Source organism: Rattus norvegicus, chromosome 14, assembly GCF_036323735.1.
Source record: "Rattus norvegicus strain BN/NHsdMcwi chromosome 14, GRCr8, whole genome shotgun sequence".
Classification (NCBI taxonomy): Eukaryota; Metazoa; Chordata; class Mammalia; order Rodentia; family Muridae; genus Rattus; species Rattus norvegicus.
In genome coordinates, this window is record NC_086032.1 from 97,332,099 (window position 1) to 97,352,382 (window position 20,284).

At 43.0% G+C, this 20,284-nt stretch overlaps 2 long non-coding RNA genes across 5 annotated transcripts in view; one reads left to right on the forward strand and one right to left on the reverse strand.

Moving 5' to 3' along the window:
• Nucleotides 1-20,284, reverse strand: part of LOC120096678 (uncharacterized) — a 37,794-nt gene that overhangs the window by 14,546 nt on the left and 2,964 nt on the right. The window contains exons 1-2 of one of the 3 annotated variants that reach the window (XR_010057601.1): nt 16,405-17,618; nt 1-6,064 (exon numbers count right to left, since the gene is read on the reverse strand). The exon at nt 1-6,064 is cut by the window's left edge and continues 7,739 nt beyond it. The exons of 1 other annotated variant lie outside the window; for it this stretch is intronic. This is a non-coding gene — a long non-coding RNA (uncharacterized LOC120096678). Of the gene's footprint in view, nt 6,065-16,404; nt 17,619-20,284 lie in introns of those variants that run through there. One more of the 3 variants, XR_005493437.2, reaches the window with a different exon arrangement.
• On the forward strand, nt 13,536-16,300 carry LOC134481793 (uncharacterized). 2 transcript variants are annotated; one of them, XR_010057603.1, is made up of 2 exons: nt 13,536-13,742; nt 14,716-16,300. It is a non-coding gene; the product is annotated as an uncharacterized LOC134481793 (long non-coding RNA). The 2 variants fall into 2 exon arrangements; XR_010057602.1 differs by lacking the exon at nt 13,536-13,742 and adding an exon at nt 14,224-14,558.

The following is a 20,284-nucleotide window of genomic DNA, read 5'->3' on the forward strand; positions in this document are numbered from 1 at the left end:
TCTTTTTGTAATAGCCACTGTCAGGAGAACTGCGTGAGAGACTCTTGATGCCACTGTCCCTAGCCAGATAGTTAAATATCCTCATTCTGCCCAACTGATCACAATGCCTTGCTCTGGGGATAGTCTGAAAGCTTGAAGGGTTCAGATGGAGACCCCATTATTTCTGTGCTTACTGCATGTGAACAAAGGAACAAGCCTCGGCCTGTTTCAGCATGGAATATACAAAGTTAAGTGTCCTTTACAACACATCGAAAAGCACAGAAGATGCATTTGGAGTTGTTTCAGCTAAGAAAATATAAGGAATTTGAGCATCAAATGATGGTATTATAAATTATAACCACTAAATGATGAATCTATTTGTCCATTCTAATGGAAATAAATAAAGAAATGTAATCAGGAGAAGGCATAACATGTCCTTGATGTAAAATATTAAAGTATAAATATATTAAAATTACAGATTATTAGCTACAAATGTGATAGCTTTTTAAGTTATAGAATATGAAGTTTAAAATGTCAATGTTACAAGATCAATGTCAATGTTTGACAAGGAAACGAACATTTATATAAATACTCCCTAAGTGCATTCCATTCAGCCAACAACACCTTACCATCAAAGTGATCTGTCAGTGTCACCCATGTGAGGGCACAGTAACGTAATGTGCCCACTGATACACATGCTGAGGCTACAGCATCACTTCTAGACATTAATGCATAGCCTGGACCCATCAGAAGAGACCAGCTACAGGACATTCACAAATTAACTGGAGACCATGAAAGGGGGTAAAGGCTAAAAAAGTACCGCAGAATTAAGGATACTGAAAAGACAAACAAGATGTAACATAGGTTCTTACATAGAGCCTACATCAGAGAAAAGATAAGAGAAAGAAAACATTGTAACCATAACATCGGAGCATGGCGGTGCCTTAGGCAGTTATATTGTATCCACATTAGATTCCTTAAGTTGGATGGTCATTCTCTAATTATGTTTTTTAAATTGTCCAGTGTTTTCTAGTGACATATGGACTGAAATATTTAGTAGGAAAGGAATATAATATCACCAACTTATTCTCAAATGATTCATAAAAAGGTAATACGAATTATATGACAAAATTTTTTAAAAAGGTTTTAACTAATGACATTTAAGTAAAGGATAAAAAGAATGTTTTCACTATTGTTCCTACTTCTGTGTAATTTGAAGCTTGCACCCACATAACGTTGATTAAATTTTCGTTAGAGGTATTAAAGAATGTAACATTTAAGACTACAGCAAAATAAAGTCATACTACTGTACCTCTTGTCATGAATGAGATGAAGTTGTAATCCCAGTCCTCTGGAAGCAGAGGCAAGGGTTGATCTCTGAGTTAGAGGCCAGCCTGGTCTACAGAGCGAGTTCCAGTTAAGCCAGGGCTGTGTACAGAGAAGCTCTTGTCTTGGGGAGTCGTGGGGCAGAAAGGAAGAAAGAAAGAAAGAAAGAAAGAAAGAAAGAAAGAAAGAAAGAAAGAAAGAAAGAAAGAAAGAAAGAAAGAAAGAAAGAAAGAGAGGAAGGAAGGAAGAGAGAGAGGGAGGGGGAGGGAGGCAGGAAGAAAGAAGAAGAAAATAAGGAGGGAGGGAAAATGGAAGGCAGAGAAGGAGGAAGGGGAGGGAGGAAGAAAGGGAGAGATGAAGAAAAGTGATATAAGGAGGCAAAGTTCCCAAGGTGCTTCTCATTGTCATTCATAAAGCCCGTGGCTTTATTGGGCAGTTTCTCAATGTTTGCATGTATCTGAAAACATTCTGTAATAGAGATGTTTTCAAAAGTTAAGTCTTCCCCAACTTGATGCCCATTCTTAACCCTCTGCCTTCCTCCCTGCACCCTAGTTTTTCCCAAGAGTAATAGCCACAAAAAGCCATGGAAGGCAAACATATTTAGCAAACGTCCCTCTGCTCACCGCAGGTTCTGGGCACCACTTACGACTGTTTCTAAAGCAGACTTTACAGTAAACATGGTGGTTTTAAGCCACCAGTTACAGACAGGTCCTCAAATGTCAGATCTGGTCTTGGTCACCTGAAACATCTTCAGAAGAATCTGCTCTCATACATATGACTTACAGAAACGAGCAGCTGTAGACCACTGGCATTCTTCTGCCAACTCTATCACGTCCCTAGGAATAAATAAATTTTATTTAACTAAAAGTGCCAAATGTTAGAACTGACCTGAGATTCATAAAATACTAAAGAGAATTGACCAGATAGTATGGCTAGACCAAATTTCAGAAACCTAGAGGGATGAAGTCATGAATGTAATTACAGTTTCTACTCAATTTCTAATTCTCATTAGAAACAACATGAATACTGCCTATAAACTTCATAGTCAAACTTCATACAAAATGAAGCTTTTGTATGATTGATCATAATACAGGAAAAAATGGTTTAACAGAGGTCTGACAGATAGTGAGTGCATGACAGGGTAAGCTAAGTCAGCAAAGGCCACAGGAAGTAGTTAGAGCATTTGATTCCTGCTCACAGGTTTAATGAATGGAAGGTCTTCTCAGTGCTCATCCTTGGGCTAATCTTTCTATGTTTCAGAAAATGGATACAGTTACTGTTTCTCAGATAGGCAAGGAGTCCAAAAGCCCTCCCTGCATTTGATTCCTGGGAGTCCTGTAAGTGTACCCAGGACTTAAGCAGCAGGGATTGGTTCACACAGTTCTGGACTTCTGAAATCCAACTATTTCCAGGTTTTCCTTGTTGTTTCTTTTAGTTTTTCTGGTCCTCTCTCAAGCCTCCTCCTCTTAGAGAGATAACATGGTCTCTCTGTCCACCACATCCTCTTAACCTTTACTATCCCTATGAAGACAAGATACGTCTACCTTCGGAGGGGCGGGGATAGGACTTTAACATAGGCACTCTGAGGGGACATGACCCAGTCCATAACACTCTCATTGTTTGGAGCCTCGGCTGGTGCACAGCAACGTTGAGCCAGCGTTGTCAATAGCATGCCATTGTCTTCCTCAACTCAAGGCAAGTGTAAGCGTTTCAGCACACTTGTTGGAACGAGTTTCTTTTGTGCTCTGTTCAATGTTATACATTTAGATGCCCTAATCACAGAGGAAAAATGGAAAAAGGCAACTTAACATACACTGGAGCTATTTGATTGTATTTGTTAAGACGGAAAGAAAGAAGAGGGGAGAAAAGACAGAACTCCGGCACTCATTTAAATGTGCTTCTTGGAGCTCACTGCCCCTTTCCCCTCTCCTTAGCTGTGGAGACACACCTTTACCTTTCCCTCTGTTTACACCAGCAACAAGAAGTGAAATTACTACCAGGCAGGAAAGTATATTATTTAGTTAATGACATAAGCAATGTGTTTCTATGGAGATGAGACTGCAGGATGCTCCAGGGCTCCCTGCAACATGTTTGAAGACACCTGGCTCCTATTTTAGAGAGGAAAGATACTAGGAATTTGTGTGTCAAGATGCCATGGGATTGGATGCGGTGTTTTACCTCTGCCCTTTATTAACAGAGCTGTGCAAACACCAAGAAGGGGTCGTTGTGTATCAGGGGATAACAAGGTCATTGTCTTTGATGCTGATTTTAGCCTTTCCTCCCCCCATTACAGGAATTCTGCACACTTGGAGTGGTGAAGCATACTCCAAACATACATCTGTAGGAGTCAGCACATGCTTTCCTGAGAGGGAAACCTCAAATGATTTAAACACTAATGACCAAAGTAATACAATGAGCAGAAAAAGCTACGGTTACTCTACAGTTGCACCTGAGTCTCCATGCCAGGTAACAAGCTGTGCAGTTTAGTCACCACGCTCTCCCCCGTCTTATGGTGGTGGTTAACATTTAACGTTTACCTCAACACGTCCCTCTACCCTTAGGAGGGACCAACTGATAAAATCTGCCCTCCTCCTCCCCCTCCGATCCCTCACCTCCCACCATGTCTCTCCCTGAAAATGACAACATCTACTCAGCTGGGGTTGGGACTTCATGCCCACCTCCCTCCCTTATGCTGGGATTTAATCTGGCATTTAGATCTTTGCGTGTTCTCACAGTAAGTGTGAGTTCATACCTATGACAACCCTGTTATGTCTGTTATGTCTGGACGACACCACTGCCTTGCAGTCAACCAGTACATCTTATGATTTAATTCCCCTCTTCTGCAATGATCCCAGAGCTCTGAGATGAGGAAGGTGACAGTGATGTACCATTTAGGCGTTTAGGCATTCTACAACTTCTTGGTCTCTGCATCCCGGCCAGTTGTGAGTTCCAGTGTTGATTATCATCAGTTGCAAAATGCAGCTTTTGTGATGAGGGTCTAGAGTTGTGCTTATTGGTGGCTGTAAGGATAACTCTTTACATTTAGTATTATGGCCACTCAGTAGAATTACAGAGGTAGGTTTCCTGTAGGGCCTATGATTTGCCTTGCCACAGGTTCTCAACCCCAGAAACAGTACCAAGTATGAGTTCCATCTCACAGAGAGGCCCATAGATCCAATAAAAAGTAGTTGGTTATCTTCAAGGCATTCACAACACTACAGCATCAATGGGCATGTTTTGTTAGGCCAGAAGTTACTAGAAAATTCACAGATGGATATTACTGATGATCAATTTTCCCCTCTGGTAGCATAGATAACATCTTCCAGCACTATGAAAACTAGCCAGTAAGTATAAAGCATCCATTTTACTGCCAGCTTGAATTTTCAATGTTCTAGGACTCAAGTATGTGATATGTTTAGAAACAGGGTCATATACCAAGCTCTTGAGGGTAACAAATCAGTATCGATAACCTAAAAACATATGGGGGATCTCTGGGAACTCTCTAACCACCAACTCCAAGAGAATTAACTCATACCTGACCTTGGGGTTTTTATTTATCCACCTGTGGCGTCTAGTAGGGACAGTTCATCCCATTGAAACTCAATATGTGTACGTGTATATATTACCCCTCCCTGTTTTCCTTCCTCCACTCCCTGCCCTCTTGTCCCCTGTCCACCTAATCCTTCCTATTACATCATCCCCTTCGCTGGTAACTAATGTCTTGTGTCAGAAGAAAAGTCAGTCTTCTTTAAGGCTATGATACTTGATAGACGGCCACGGTAGAAGACAATATAAATCAGTCCTTGTGAGTTACAAGCAGAGGAAAATAGTCGTGTGGGTAGGGAAGAGGGGCCTGGATCTGGGAGGAATGGGAAGAAGGATGAAGATGACCAAATGCACTGCATGGAATTCTCAACTAAAACAAAGTAAGACGATAGCTTCAAGACGAACTACCCTCAGAGTCCATCTCTGCCGCCCACCTGGGCATCAACTGACCATCAGTTCTGGAGACTATGGTTTCCTTATTGTCCACTTACAGATCCTTCTCCAACCAATGTAACTACTAGATCAGTGTTTCCTCAGATTATAAGATATTTGACTTTTACGTCTCATTGTACAAATACTTTCCCATCTTCTTAGCTCCAAAATTTATCATATATATACACATATATCATATATATATATACATATGTATATCATTATATCTATACACATACACAGAATCACATGCACACATATCACACACAGTAGCTATTACCTCCAATATTACCATCAGGCTAAAACATCCCCTGCTGGAAAGAGAAGGGAGTTTATTCAAGAAGCTCACAAAACTTACAAGGCTCAGGGAGCTCAGGATTTACAGCATTCATGAGTTCCCTTCCCAGCGTTATACAAGAAGTGATCATTTTCTGGGAAAGCGTCAATTGGTGGGGCTGCCTACAAGTTGTGCAATGAGTTCCAAGGATGAAGCTTTGTTTCATCTTAAATGTTTTATTTTATTTAAGTTATTATTTAAGTATTTATCTGGAGGTTGGTCGGACTGATGTATGTGTGTACGTGTGTGTTTGTGGAGTCAGATGACAACATGGAGAAGCCAGTTCTTTCATCAACCACGTGGGATATGGGGATTAAACTAAGCCTTGGCAGCAAACGCCTTAGAGGGGTTGAGTCATCTCGCCAGTCCAGGGCTGAGCTTTCATAAGTCCTCGCTTCTGCTAAAGTGGGCTCTTTGGTGGTACAGCTTTAATTCTCTTGTGTTCTGTAAATGAGCACATAATAAACTTAATTATTCATGAAGCTGGACTTAGAAGGAATCATTTCTCTTGCCAGTGTCCTAGCTGGATGAGCAGACATTTGCTCTCATCTCCCTAGGAGCAGCCATGTACTGCCCAACTAGGAAGTGATTAAACCAGAGTTCGGAAGGAGCATCTTGAAATGGATGATAAGACAAGAAACTGGGGTTATATGTATGTACGTGGGTAGAACATCTGTGATGTTGACTTCTCCATGTGGTGCGGCGTGATAGCGACCATCGCATGTTTTCTGTAAAGGTAATAAGATATGCAGGCAAGCCCTGTGAAAGTGGAAGGTCCTTTGGGGGATTCCTGGATGTCCATCTTCCCCTGGGTACTATGTACTGGCATGTCTCTGTGATGTTCGAGATCCGTCACGTGAGTATGGAGACATTCTCTGGATGGCTGATGGAATACAGATGTTGATGCAGTCCCGGAAAGTGGTACTTGTGGGATGCTTGGTCGTTGCTGTCTTAGTTGGGCAGTAAGATGTAAACTCAGGCTCTGATGTCTCCTTTGAAAGAACTTGCCCTGGCAGTGGAATCATTGCAATGGGGAGAAACAAACAAACAAACAAACAAACAAACAAACAAGCAGAACTTGGGGATGCTCGCCTATGTGTTTAGAAGAAATGGAAAAGTGGATGACCACAAAAATGTTAGCTTCCTGTTTCTTACAGTTGGCAGGATCTAAGGGAAGGAGACTTCAGAATCAATTGGTGCTTAAGACCCCTAACTGCAGTCCAAGCATGTGGAAACTAAAGGAAAAACGAGACACGGATAGGTACACAGCGAGGTGGACGTGAATGCCATACCCATGGAACTGCCCCATGCAAAGGAAGGTGGAAGCTTTGAGAGGGTAAGTATGTCGACAGAGGACTTAATAGTGACCCAGCTTCGTTGAAAGCTATGGAAATCAGGGAATACTCAGCATCTGAGTCACTTGAGTGAGAAAACGCTTTTCCGCTTTTCAAGAAGCACTGAAAAGAGTCCTTCACAGTCGGACTGGTAAGTCTGGGAGATGGTGGGGTAGATAGGATCATTCTGAATGCGGAAACAGAGAGGCTGAGTAATTCGCCTGCTCATTCCTCCTGACACAAAGGCTAAGAGATCTGAGAACAATATGAAGAAAATCAGTGCATTAGAACAGGCTCGGAGGGGCCATCTGGCTGTCACGAGCTGAGTCCCTGTAAATATTGGGGACTACGAAGACAACAGAGATCAGGCATTACTGATACTTAGGCATGTGCTACGTGATTTTTGATGCTCAGTGTACCAGGTAGGACTGTGTTCCCAGAGGAGGTAAGAAGTTAACACAGTGAGGCCCCCAGGACCACTGGAACTTCAGTCGCTTTGAGCCTCACGGGGAAATGTGTTGTGTATGAGACAGAAAGGCAGGACTGAATAACTTGGACATGCCAATCAAGCTTATAAAGTGCTTATAACGTCAACCAAAAGGGGAGAAGAGTAAAGCAAGGAGGTTAGTTAAAAGCAAAGCCAGCCACAGCATGACAAAATAGAACAGTAAAACAAGAACAAAAAAATAGCAATTAAAGAGTTTGCATAAAGGCACTTTACATACATAATAAAATGTACTCCTGGGTTTGGGGTAAGATCTTCCTGCTAGTGATCTGTTACCCAGCTCAGGTGTTGGTCAGGCAGATCTCTGAGGCTCCACCCACAGTGCAGGCAATTGCCACTGCTATTGGCTGCATACCAGAGGTGCATAGCGAGACTTCATTACTGAACACATTGGCTGCTCAACATAAAAAAAAAAAAAAATGATGTCGGAAATAAACTTTAAGCTCCTTATATGCTGCAGGCCTTTGTGATGCCAGAAGATGTTATACAGGCTGCTGAGGGAGATTATTGAGGGAAAAAAAAAAGAAAAAAAATCAAAACAAAGCAAAACAAAACCCCAAACTCCTGCACGGATACATTACCAGCATGGCAGACAAGAACGTATGCTAGTGCTATAGTGGCATAACTGATATAGATGCAACCAATTTCTTTCTAATTGCACTTAAGACCTGCTTCGCAGAAGAGAACTTAGGTTTAATACTGAAGCAGGGACAAAGGACCATGGCTGGGAAGGTTACAGACCCCAGTGGGAAAGCAGCTGCTACTGACTTACTTTGTTTTGTCAAACTGATATGGTTTGCCTTTCAAACTGACCTGCAAACATCTGTGTCTGCACTCATAGCTGCTGCTGCCATCAGCAGTCATGAAGGAAAAGGCTTTTTCGTCGTGCAGTGGTTAATGTAGAGACTTATAACTTGCCAAGCTGCTGAGAATAATTAACTGCTGCTGTGGCATGGTGTCCTAATGCTCAAACATAAATGAAATAAAATAATCAAACATCAATTATTACACATACACACATTACACATACACACATTCGCGCGCAAATACACACACCACAAGACTTAGAAAGAATCTAAACGGTGGAGGAAATACTCCTATGCTATAAATCTAATTTCTTTCAGTAGAAACATCCCCTCCTAAAGGAAATGGGAAGCTTCACAACACTCAGGAAGCTAAAAAAAAAAAAGAAAAGAAAAAAAAAGAAAAATTCAAATTAAATTAAAAGAAACTTAAAAGGGCTCAGGAAACTTCTAAGACAGAAAAATCAGGAAATTACAAGACTTATAAGACTCATGAGACTTGTTCTCAAGTTTGTATAAACACTGAGGCACTTCTGTGGAAAGGAGGCTTCTTTGGGAAGCTGCCTGTAAGGACTGGGAGGAGCACCAGTGACAAGGCTACCCCACACCACTCACTGGGATAGGCTTTGTGATGGTGAGAGGCCTCTGACTCACCATGTTCCTGTAAGTGACTCCAGTCACTCATTGGCTCACAGAGTTAGACTTGAGAGCTTCTTTGATATGACATCCATTCCCTGGGTGAATGTTAGTCTTGTCATATTTCCTAGGAAATGTTACACAACAGCATGGCACATTCATCCATACCCGATCTCTTGATGGTTGTTATGGGGAGTCCAGAGTTGGCTTTTCCTTACTAACATGGTTACTTCTACATTTCTTCTTTTTTTAAAAAACATATTTTTATTGTGTATTCATTCTTTGATGATTTTATATGTGTGTATGATGTATCTTGCTCATAACTTCCGTAGCCTACCATCTTCCAACTCTCTGATACTTCTAAATTTTTATTCCTACCCAAAAATCTCTCCACTAAAATACAGAGCCAGTTTTTCATCATCTTAATAGCCATGTCTAATTCCATAAACCAAAGCTCAAATAATTACCCCAAACTAGTTTGTCCTCTTTCTGTCTGACCTGTCCCCTTCTTCTGGAGTTACTGCCCCGGACAATAGACCACAATTCCCCCAGTGTTCCAAGGAAGAAATGATACCATGACTAATCTTTGCACATCCTGTCTATACTTGTACCCATCTCTTAACTGTCTTCCTGCTCATCATCCCCATCACCTGCTCCCACCATCTTCACAGAGACATGTTGTTACTGTTTCCTGAGCTCTCTGCTTTATTCACATTTCCCTCAAGGTGTGACTCAAAGTGACAGCCTGTGCTGTCATTGACTGACCCACTCCTATGAGGACTGAGCTGCAAACAAAAGAGTTGATCTAAGGTTCTGGCCACCAAACTAAGTCTCTTTAGGGTTACCGAGCAATTTGGTTTGCTCAAGAAAATGACTAGATGGCTGGCCCAACATTTTTGTGACTGGGTTAAATCGCAGTATAAATTAACTGAAGTCATCCAGCCTGCCACCTGCACATTTTTGTAGAAATGCTACTTTTTGTGGGCAGCATTGCATGTGCGCACGTGCGCATGTGTGCACAAATGCATACACACACACACACACACACACACACACACACAAACACACCATATATTTACATGATGTTGCCCCTAAAACTTATGAGGCTAAGAAATTGAATAGTGCTAACTGGCAAATATTTTGCAAAAGCCACTAAGTTGTTTTATGCCCCCAACTCTTCTAGCTTTCAGTGTATATCCTACAATGTCCTATGTCTGCCTCTTGATTTTGACTTCTTTGGATACTCATAATTATAAACTACTCTCTCTCTCAGTTCACCGACACTTCCTCAAATGCTCTCCTTAATACACATATACCTTCTTCAACATTCACAAACACCCACATTCCAAAACTAACAGGGAAGCCCTGTGATTAGAAACACGGGATCAGAAGGCTGGTGGTGACATCCACCAAGAAGCCACGTTATTTCTGGAACTATTTGTCTTCAACGTTCTGCCTTGCTCTGGTGCATTCTGCTCCACATCACAAACCCTCCAGAACTTGGCTGCTTCTCTTTACCCTCCTGCTTCTCCACTGCACCTACCTACCCTAGTTATGTGGTCTATGGACTGGCCTTGCCCACTGGAATCTGCTACTCCTGCACTCTCTGTCCAGTCTAGGTTTGGTAATGATTTCCTGCTATTGTTCACCTCTGAGTTGACAGACTAACATCTGCCTCTTTGTATGCAATTCCGTGCATTAAATTCCTGACCTTGAGTAAACAGAAGGCCTTCTGCTTGACAGAACTCTAATGTAAAACTGACATCTCAGCCCACCACAAAGGCATTTGGTGGCTCCCTTCCTCCTGCGTGTTGAGTTAAAGCCTGTGTGCCCACAGCAAGTCATGCTTATAAGTTGGGACTGTGGTTTCTTATCAGCTCTGCCCCATGAGGAACTCTCAGGATAGGAACAATAAGCAGGTAATCTCAGACTCTCCAATGTCCTTCTTATTGCTTCAGATAACACACTGGATTCTCACAGTTTCACAGCGCAAAACTCGTTCAGTCTTTATTTTTGTTTTTAATTTATGCAGTATGCTCAAAGTTTGAGAGGATGCAGGGCAGGACCTGGATTTAGAATAACACAGAATTGAAATACAAATTAAGCATTAGCATTTCCTTTCCAGCTCCAGGGAGGTGAGAGGTGGTGATAAGTCAGGAGTTGGGAGTTCTTTCCTCTTTATGGTATACCATGTTGCTACTGGGTCTATTGGATCTCCATTGGTAAAGGCATCTCTACTTCACTACAGCTCAGGGGTCAGGCAATCTCTGTATCATGACGCGGAGAGAAGGCTTTGAAACATTAAAGCGTTGCCATTTACTTCCGGCAACTAAACAGGTAAAATTTTAAAAAAGGGTTTTCAAATTCTAAGAGACCCTTAGAACTTTGAGAGCAATTAACGGTCCCTTCTGACTCCAGGTTCCTCTAGGAAAAAAAAAAAGTCTAACCCTCTCTATGGAGCAGAACGTTGTAACTCAGAATAATTTAAAGCAACTCACCATTTTCTATAATGCAAAGGAATTTTCAAGATAAATAGATATGAATATAGTTTAAAGATTGGGAAATGGATCCACCAAAGATCTGTTTCATGTATTCTATTAAGTCAGAATTACTGACCAGAGTGCCTGAAAGCCTTGTCACTAAACTAGCCATCTGGCATTTTAACTAATCCAAAGGTATGGCACACAAATATTTTTTTCTAAGTGTATTGTGTGAGTGTGAACTTTTTATGTTAGCATATTATGAAACTCTTAACCACTGAATTACCACATCAAGTGATCATTGCACACTTTAATACAGCATTGTTTTGACCACAAGGAAAACAGAAAACAGACTACTAATTGTCCTCTGAAAATTCTGGCAGGATGTGCAAGAATAATTCCTTTTTCTGAATCATAACAGCATATTCGTATTACAAATTTGCCTGGAGTTGACTTCCGGGTCTGGTGTGAATCACAGTAGCTGCTGACTTGGCAAGGTAAGGCTCTTGTGTTCCGTGAAATATTGCAGGTGCCAACTGTGACAAAGTCACCATTGTCTTCCTTTAATGAAGCTAGTAGAAATAGCTAAGTGTCCACAAGTGAATCCCAGGGTGCCTCGTGTCCAGGAGGTCAATTACTGCAAGGTGGTAGGCAATTGGGATTCCCATAACCACTAACTGACATGCTCTGTGCTCCTTTTCAATAATGTACTGCTAGTCTATTAGAATACAAGGAAATTATTACGGCAAGCATTGAATCAGACATTCTGACATATGAGAGGTCTAAAACGGTCATGATTTATGCAAAGTCCACAAAGCAATCGAGACCCTGAGTCATGCAGGACATTTTATATTGTATAATCCACAAAAATCCAGATCGTTACTTGAGAGGAAATATACCTGCAGGGCTGTGTTTTGTTTTGTGTGTTTGTCGTTCACACTCTTGTTTTCTTCATTTTTTTTATTTGTTATTATGCTAAGACAAGTTTAAATCCCTTATGCTTGGTAGAACCCACTTGAGTTATTTTGGGTCAGCAGTATGGAAACTGAATCAACTCACACTTTAATTTTTACATTTTTTTAACTACAAATAAGATCTTATGTGTCCTCACTCAGACTTCCATATTTACATCTTCTGTCATTCTTTGAAATCCTTTTCTCCCAACACGAAAATTCTATCATTTTTGAATTTTTTCCATGTGAAAATGAATCAGCCTGTGTCGTAGATCAGAGCTGGGACAATGTTATAGAAAATTACCTTTAAGTAGTAAATAGTGCCAGCTGTGGTAATAGGCAATTATAATCCCTGCCTTCAGGAAGCAGAGGACTGAGGATGACCACGAGTTCCAGACCAGCCTGGGTCTACACAGCAAGACAAACACACAGAAGTAAAAGTAAAATCATCGTGAGTTGTTAGACATATTACAACTCCCTGCTAAAGCGGCATACATTTTACTCAACTTTACAAAATAATCTATCATTTTTTTTAAAATCCTAATTTTGAAGTGAATGTCATTTCATTCTTAATGAACGTAAATCTAATTTTTTTTAAAAATAACACACCTGGGCTGATTTTTTTCAATTTTTAAACATTCTCTTTATCTTAATATATGATCAAATAATTCACTTTGTTCTGTAAAACTCTTAACACTTTTTCGCACTCATTTTCTTGTTGAGTAACAAGATACCAAAAGTTGGCCTACAAAGGATAAAATTCTTTAGGGTTTTATTTTTGTTTTCCAGAATTCTAAAAGTATAGGTATAGATCTTATGTCTCCGACATTTAGATGAATTAAAGTGAATTGAGGTTTAAAAACCAACTTTTGAAAAGCTTAGCTCTCCTTCTAATGTTTTAGACAGACTACTGTATCTCCATTTTCCAATGACTTCTGTGTATTACATAGAAAACCTGTATCAGCTTACTTCTTCCAATGCCTTTAAAATGAAAATAATTTTCATTTTTAATTATTAAAATCTGTGTCTCTGAAGATTTTTCTCAGGCTAGCCTCAGTAGAAAGTTCTGTGACTAGAGCCGGTCCATCAATTCCCCCAAGTAATAGCTTAATTACTTGTAAACTCTGGAAACCATTAGTTTATCATCCTTTGAAGTGCACAGGCAACCGGCCAGGCTGAGAGCAAAACACTTGTTACGTTTTCATGTAATGAGCTTAATTTCTTTTCTGTTATTTTTCGTCATTTTGAGAAGGAAACTTAGTGGGATAGACTTTCATGTTCGAAAGATTAAAAGTTGTGTCATTTTGCCTCATGAACGGCCTCCGCGATTCACTTACAAAATTCGCAAAGAAATATTGAAGGCTCGGAAGACAGTGATTTACGAGCTCTTGGAAATCATGGGAACTCAAAGGTAAAGCTGTGTTTGAATGACTGCGATACTGTAAAAGAGGACCGTCCTAGCCTTCTGCCTCTAAACAACATCCCTCACACACCCTACAAAGTTACAGGGCAGCCTGCTGCTTGCCTGTCTTCCTCCTTCCCTCCCTTGCTCCTCCAGCTAAGGGTTGAGGTTGCCTGTGGTGTTGGGCTTGCTTTAGGCACCCCTTCCTCGAAGCCTCCGCAGAATCCTCCCCCCATCCCACCCCACCCCCACACACATTTTTTTGAGGTTTTTTTCTTTCCCTTCCAAATTCATTGTCAGGTGTATTTTCTTCCCCACAGGCCGAACAGAGATCAAAGCAAGTTCTGAATGTGGGTGGTTATTGTGAGGTTGAAACACTATATGTCTGAATATTACCCCCTCCCCCCTCCCCAAATGAGGAAGGAAAAAAAGAATGTGAGAGGAGGAGCGGAGGGTTGCTAACGTCATCTAAGCAAAATGGTGATCTTCCCGGTTTTGTGGCAGGCGCAGGTGGGAGGCAAACCCATCTGGAAAGGCGCCTGTTTTAAAGGACAACAGATGAAAAAGCATCTTGGAGCCGGACGTACCTGAGAGCAGCGGCTAAGGCCTGCCCTTCCTGGTCCTTGATTCCCTAACCTCGGTGTAGGAGTGTTTGGCGGGTTTCAGGGAAAAGAAAGCAAGGAGGGCGAGCAAGTCCTAAAGAGTCAGGGGACTCCCTCAGAGAGATGCAGCTGATGGAGGCCTAGCCCAGATTCGGGACTGCAAACTTCCGGAGCTTTTTGAACATCAGCACACTCCTGATACCGCCTCCTTCCACTGTATATTGTAATTACGAGCCACCTTCTCTTTTGTCAAACTCAATTCCTCTAAGCATCCTGCTTTGGGGACCCATTTTGCATTCTGCAATACCCCCTATTCCTCCCCAGACATATATGTCAAGGAATAAGGAGTTGAGACATGACATATTAATGTTTTTATCTAGGGACTCTCTGCTCCCACGGGAAGGGAGGGAACCCAGGAGCAGAGGGCGGCGGAAAGCAACCGAGAAGGAATCACTCCGAAGCTCCTGCGGAAATTCATATTCCGTGTATGTTCCTCCTTCGTCTAGAATAAATCCTGCAGGCCTCCCCACGCAAAGCCGGCGGCGTTTATTTATTTGCATGTCATGCTTATAATGCGGTGGAAAGCAAGACGGATCTTCCAGGAGGGGAGGCGACGGCGCTCACCTTTCAGGCTCTCTCCCCTAAATAAAAAAGAATTGACCGGCGGGGCGCCTAAGAATTTATCTTGAGTTTGCGGTCATTACCTCTATTATATGGCCCCAGCAATAAATAAGTCGGGTAGTTACTACCCAACAATAAAACTGTAGTGTGTGGGACACCTTACTATTACTTTCTTAATAATCTGTCGCTTCTTTCCCTTTAAATCTTCCAGTCTTGTCTTTTCACTCTTTTACAAGGATCTATCTTCACCCCTTGAGGTACCAGCTCTCTGGGATCATTTTTATATTTCGTGAACACAATAATTTTTCTTGTCTAAGACTTACTGTTTTTTCCTATTCCCGGCTGCTTAATCTGCTTCAAGACAAAGGGTCGGCCAGCCGGGATCAAATATCTTTTTCTTTTCCCCCTCTCTTATTTTAACTACGTTGTGCGTCCCATTAATGAGACATCCCCGCCTTCCCCGGGTCGCAGCCACCCGTGGGGGCTCTGGGAGGAACGATGCACTCAAGTTCGGAGTGAGGTGACGGCTCCCAGGGAGAAGGTCTGAGCCCGCTCTCACACATCCTCTGGAGCGAATACGGTATCAAGCAAAAGGGGAGTTTGCCCAGAGTAATTCTCCTGTGTGGCTGGCGGGGTGGCTGCTCTTGGGGATCCCACTCTTTCCACTTTCTGGTTGGCGCTCCACGCGGGCACAGTGCGCCACGCGTGGACGCGAGCGCCCGCAGCCTGGACAGTCCTGGGAAATCAAACTCGCCACGCGGCGCTTCCTCGGCATCGCGAAGCCCCAGTCCTGCACCCAGGCTTGGGCCCGGACGGGGGGCGACCCAAGGCAGAAGAGGGGCGTTCCCCCGGCTGCTGGCTGCGCTCGCACTTGAACTCCCTGGGAAGCCCTGCCCGCTTCCCGGCTGCAGCCTCAGCAGCCACTCGCAGCCCGGCGCGAGGCGTTGTCCAGTCCCCGCCGGAGCCCCGAAGAGCCCCAGGGGCCCTCCGCCCTAGGGGCAAGGAGCTGAGCCACCGAGCCGCCGGCGCTTTGTCAAAGCACAGTCAGTTCTCTCGGAGGCTCCAAAAGTGACTCGCACCCCGGAGGAAAGGACTGCGAGCGCCCCTCGGAGTTGGGGTGGCCCGTGAGGAGGGTGCGGGAGATTAGAGGCAAATGGGCAGTTACCGCGTGGGGAGGAAAGAAAGGAGCGGGACCTGCGTGGCTTTCCCTTTTGTCTCAACACTGTAGGTTCCTCAACAGCAGCAGGTTCATACAGCCAGCCCCCCACCTAGCAAGGTTTCTATTTCTAAGACTTAGATCACTGATAAAACCAGAACTCATGGTGGGGGTGTAGAGAGGAGAGAGAGAGAGAGGGAGAGAGAGAGAGAGAGAGAGAGAGAGAGAGAGAGAGAGAGAGAGAGAGAGAGAGAGAGAGAGAGAGAGACTGAAAAGATGGTGAACTTCTCACCTTTCTTTAATCCAGGTTCTATGCGTGCGCGCGCGTGTGCGTGTGTGCGTGTGTGTGTGTGTGTGTGTGTGTGTGTGTGTGTGTGTGTGTGTGTGTGTGTGTGTGTGTGTATCCTTGTTAATTGCGTTTTTGCCGGGGTGATCTTTTAGAACTCAAAAATCGTCTGGGAAAATATTCACGTTTGGGACAGAAAACATTTTTTATTTATACCCCTGACATTTAAAAGAGCAGAATTAATTTGTTCTGTCTACATTAGCATTGGGAGAAAGTTTCTGAAATCCAGCTGGGGGAAGGGGGGCAGGGTGGAGAAAAAGAAAGCGCAGAAAGAAAAAGAAAAGCTAGCCTTGTTTTGTGTGTCTCTCTCCCTTATATCAGATCTGTAATCAATCATTGAAATAGGAAGCAGCAAAATTGTAAAGATTCGATAGATTAAAATGCAAATGAAAGGTAGAAAAAGAAACATTAACACGGCCACCAAAGATTTAATAACCGTAAATCAAGGTTTTTCTGTTGCAGCTGCAGTTTGTGTGTTTATGTTTTAATCATGTTCAGTCCATAAATAAATAATTTCTGAAACGAGACTAATTTTTCATTATTTTAACCGTGAGCTATAACACTAAATATTAAAAATAGAAAAATGTGCATAATGCCACATCCCCAACCCAGAGAGAGAAACACTTGGAACAATTGTTTAAAAACCAAGAGGTTTCACTTGTGTGTTTTGAAAATCAAAGTATTATGCTTAAACTTCTCTCTCAACTGACAAAGCCCAAAGTTTATTTTTCTTTAATATTTTATGTTAACAATGCACAATTTATACTAAAGATCTGTGGGGCTCTGTATCCATTTCAGCTTCAGCATTTTCAAGGCAGGGAAGTGGCAGAATATTTAAATGACACAAAACCCCATTCCAAAGTACCTTGACAATTTCTGGGTAATATTTTATAAAAGTTTCTGCCTTTTGGGGAAGAAATAACTGATAGGCAACACATTGAAACTTTTTTTAGCTTTATATTTAAGTTATTTTTTTCCACAAAGGGATATCTTCTCTCTTTGTTTTGTGATCCTTCAATTTAAGCTTGTATGTCAAGGTGTCAGGTTGTTCAAGCAAACTTCAACTATTCTTTTCGTTGACTATGCTGAAAGTTTCCCATCTTTGTTTTTCATTTAGAACATTAACTTCTTAATTTAGAATTTTACCACTTAAAAAAGAAAACACAGGGATTTATTCTTTCTGTTCTTTTCCCCTTTTCTCCCTCCCTCCCTCCCTTCCTATTTATTTATTTATTTATTATTTATTTGGTGATCCTATTAACATAAGAGAGGACACTCCATTTCAGCATAGAAGTGTTTAAGAAGACGCTTTTCCCCTTAACTCTGTGCTTAAATGAATGAGGGTCGCCTTAGTCTCTCCTCTTCCTACAAATTGCAGAATAACCAAATCTAGAGTGCACACATCCTTCCTCGAAACTTTAAGCTAAATGTGAGCCGAGCTAATGCTCTCCCGTCCCCCTCCCCAACCAAACAATCAGGTTTTCACTCTGACAACCCAATAATGTATTTAGTTTGAAATTACACTTGGATCTTTTCTCCTTTGTATTTCTTTTTTATTTACTCCAGTACAACGAGATGACTTGATTTTCATGGGATTACATGAACTCCATCCAGTATTAGTGGGGCACTGCTACAACTAAATACTGTCTTAATAGACAAATGAACTTTTATTTGCTAGGGTTTGTAGGTGGGTTTGGAAACAGTATGCAAGTGATTTGGTTACTGTTGAGAACTGAACAGGCACACAAATCATTTCTCTAAAGGGAAGAGATGTAGCTGTGTAAAAGGCAGAAGCAAGGACAGAATCGTGGGGAATTATTTCACTTTATTGCTATTATTAATTAAACCGGATGTGGTTTTATTCTGCACTTTTAATAACGACCTTGTTAGAAGCTCCGGGCGGCTTTGCTTCCCTTCACTCCCAATTCCTCTCATTCATTAGGTCCCCTTTTGATAGGGCTGCCTTTCCTACAGTCCAACTCTTAGGAGTTAACAGTGGAAAAATCTCACGGGTCTTGGGGAAGATCCCGCTCCTCCCGCCCCCGGGAAAAACAAAACAAAACGCGGGCGGGGAGGGCAGAGAAAAGGAAGAGACGCTTTTCCCATTCTCTTTCAGCATTTCTTTCGTTGAAATGCAAGACAGGTACTTGATTTAGCATTTAAGCAAAAGGTTACACAAACCGCGTTTTAGAAAGTGTTGGGGTGTCCGACAGGGTCAGCCCCAGATCAGATCATATTTCGAATGCAGACCTAAAGATAATGAGTACTTGTTGTATTAAAGGGGACAAACAGTACTTTGGCTTCCTCTGACCCCAGAATGCACGGCTTGGTTTCATTGATCATCTTCCTTTATGAGATAATGCAATTACAAACATCAATAAGGGGCTGCAAGGGGAATCATTATGCTGTGACAGTGATAAATGACGGTGCAGAAATAGCATGCTTCCCCCCCTAACAATCCTGGAGCCCAGGGGCTCCGGGGGCTGAACACAGTCGCCAAGGAAACAGATGACATCCCAAACGGCACCAAAGGAAAAAAATAAAATGAACAGTCTTTCTTTGCCTTTCGCTCTTTTCCGTCTTCCAAAGAGTTAGTTCTGGCTCTAGGAGCAGCTGCCACACAGACATTTCGTTATTTCAGGCATTAAAGACTGGAGCAAGCGGTGGGAGACTCCTCCCCCTTCAGCCCACCCCCACTAGACGGACACACAACCCTCGCTGTTCGCAGTTTAGAACACCTGAAAAACGCACGTCTCAAAATCGGATTTGTGTGGGCTGAGGGGCTAGGGGGGCTGGATTTGCACAGCCATCACGTTGTTTAGCACCTACCCACCCATTTTGGTCCAGAAGAAACTAAGTCCCCGGGCACAGTGGTGCCTCGCTGGTCTGCCAGAAAAGGGACTTTGCTAGTGTCTGGCCTCCAACTCCCCTCGGTTCCGGACGCAGCTCTGTGCCGGAGGCGGCAGTGGTAGGAGCAGGCGGTTATTTGGGGTCTTTGCCGCCTTTCCAGGTCTCTAAGAGGTGACCGTTATCAGTGGCCCTCGATCTCCCTAAAGGGAAGAATCCGGCGGTTTGAAACCCTAGGATACGCTCAACAACATCTTCGAGGGGGGCCTCTAGGTGAAATCACCACCTACTCAAATCCAGAAAAGTGGGTGAGGTCGGCAGGCGTGAACTGAAGAGGGTTGTGGAGATCTCCGCGCTGGACGCCGCCCCTCCCCACCCCATGCCTGCGGGGACTGGGAGGGATTAGAGCCTGGGGTCTTCAGGTGAATTCGGAGAACCTGTCACTTTTAGGGTGGTGGAGGAGAAAAGTGCTGAGGTGTGAAGGAGGCCTAGGCTGAAAGGCAAGAGGTGGGGGGGGGGGGGAAGCAGAGAGTTGGCCACCCAGTGTTTCCGTCAGGTCCCCAACCCACGAGAAAGCAGACACTGGGATCCTGCACACTCTGCTTGAAACTAGGGTGCGAAGCCACAAAAAAAAAAAAAAAATGATGCCAGGAACCCGTGGGTGTACGAAGCAGGTGACTCTCTGCTTTCCTAATGGGCTAGGTCCTGAGACCAGTGTTCCGCCGAGATTAAAGTCACCCGCCATAGTGAACACAGTGCTTTAGGGTAGAGGTGAGTGTGTGAGTGCGGGTGGTCAGCGGTGGGAATTCTACATCTGATCAAAGGAAGACTGGCTTAAAACTAAATCCAGAGTTTCAGAGTCCGAATTCCCTAAGGTGGACTGAGCGCGTGGGCCGCACAGGAGTCCCTTCTCGGCCAGCTAAACCAAGGTCTTTAAAAAGTGCCTCCCGTCTCCCTACCGAAATCCCTAGGGTACCAT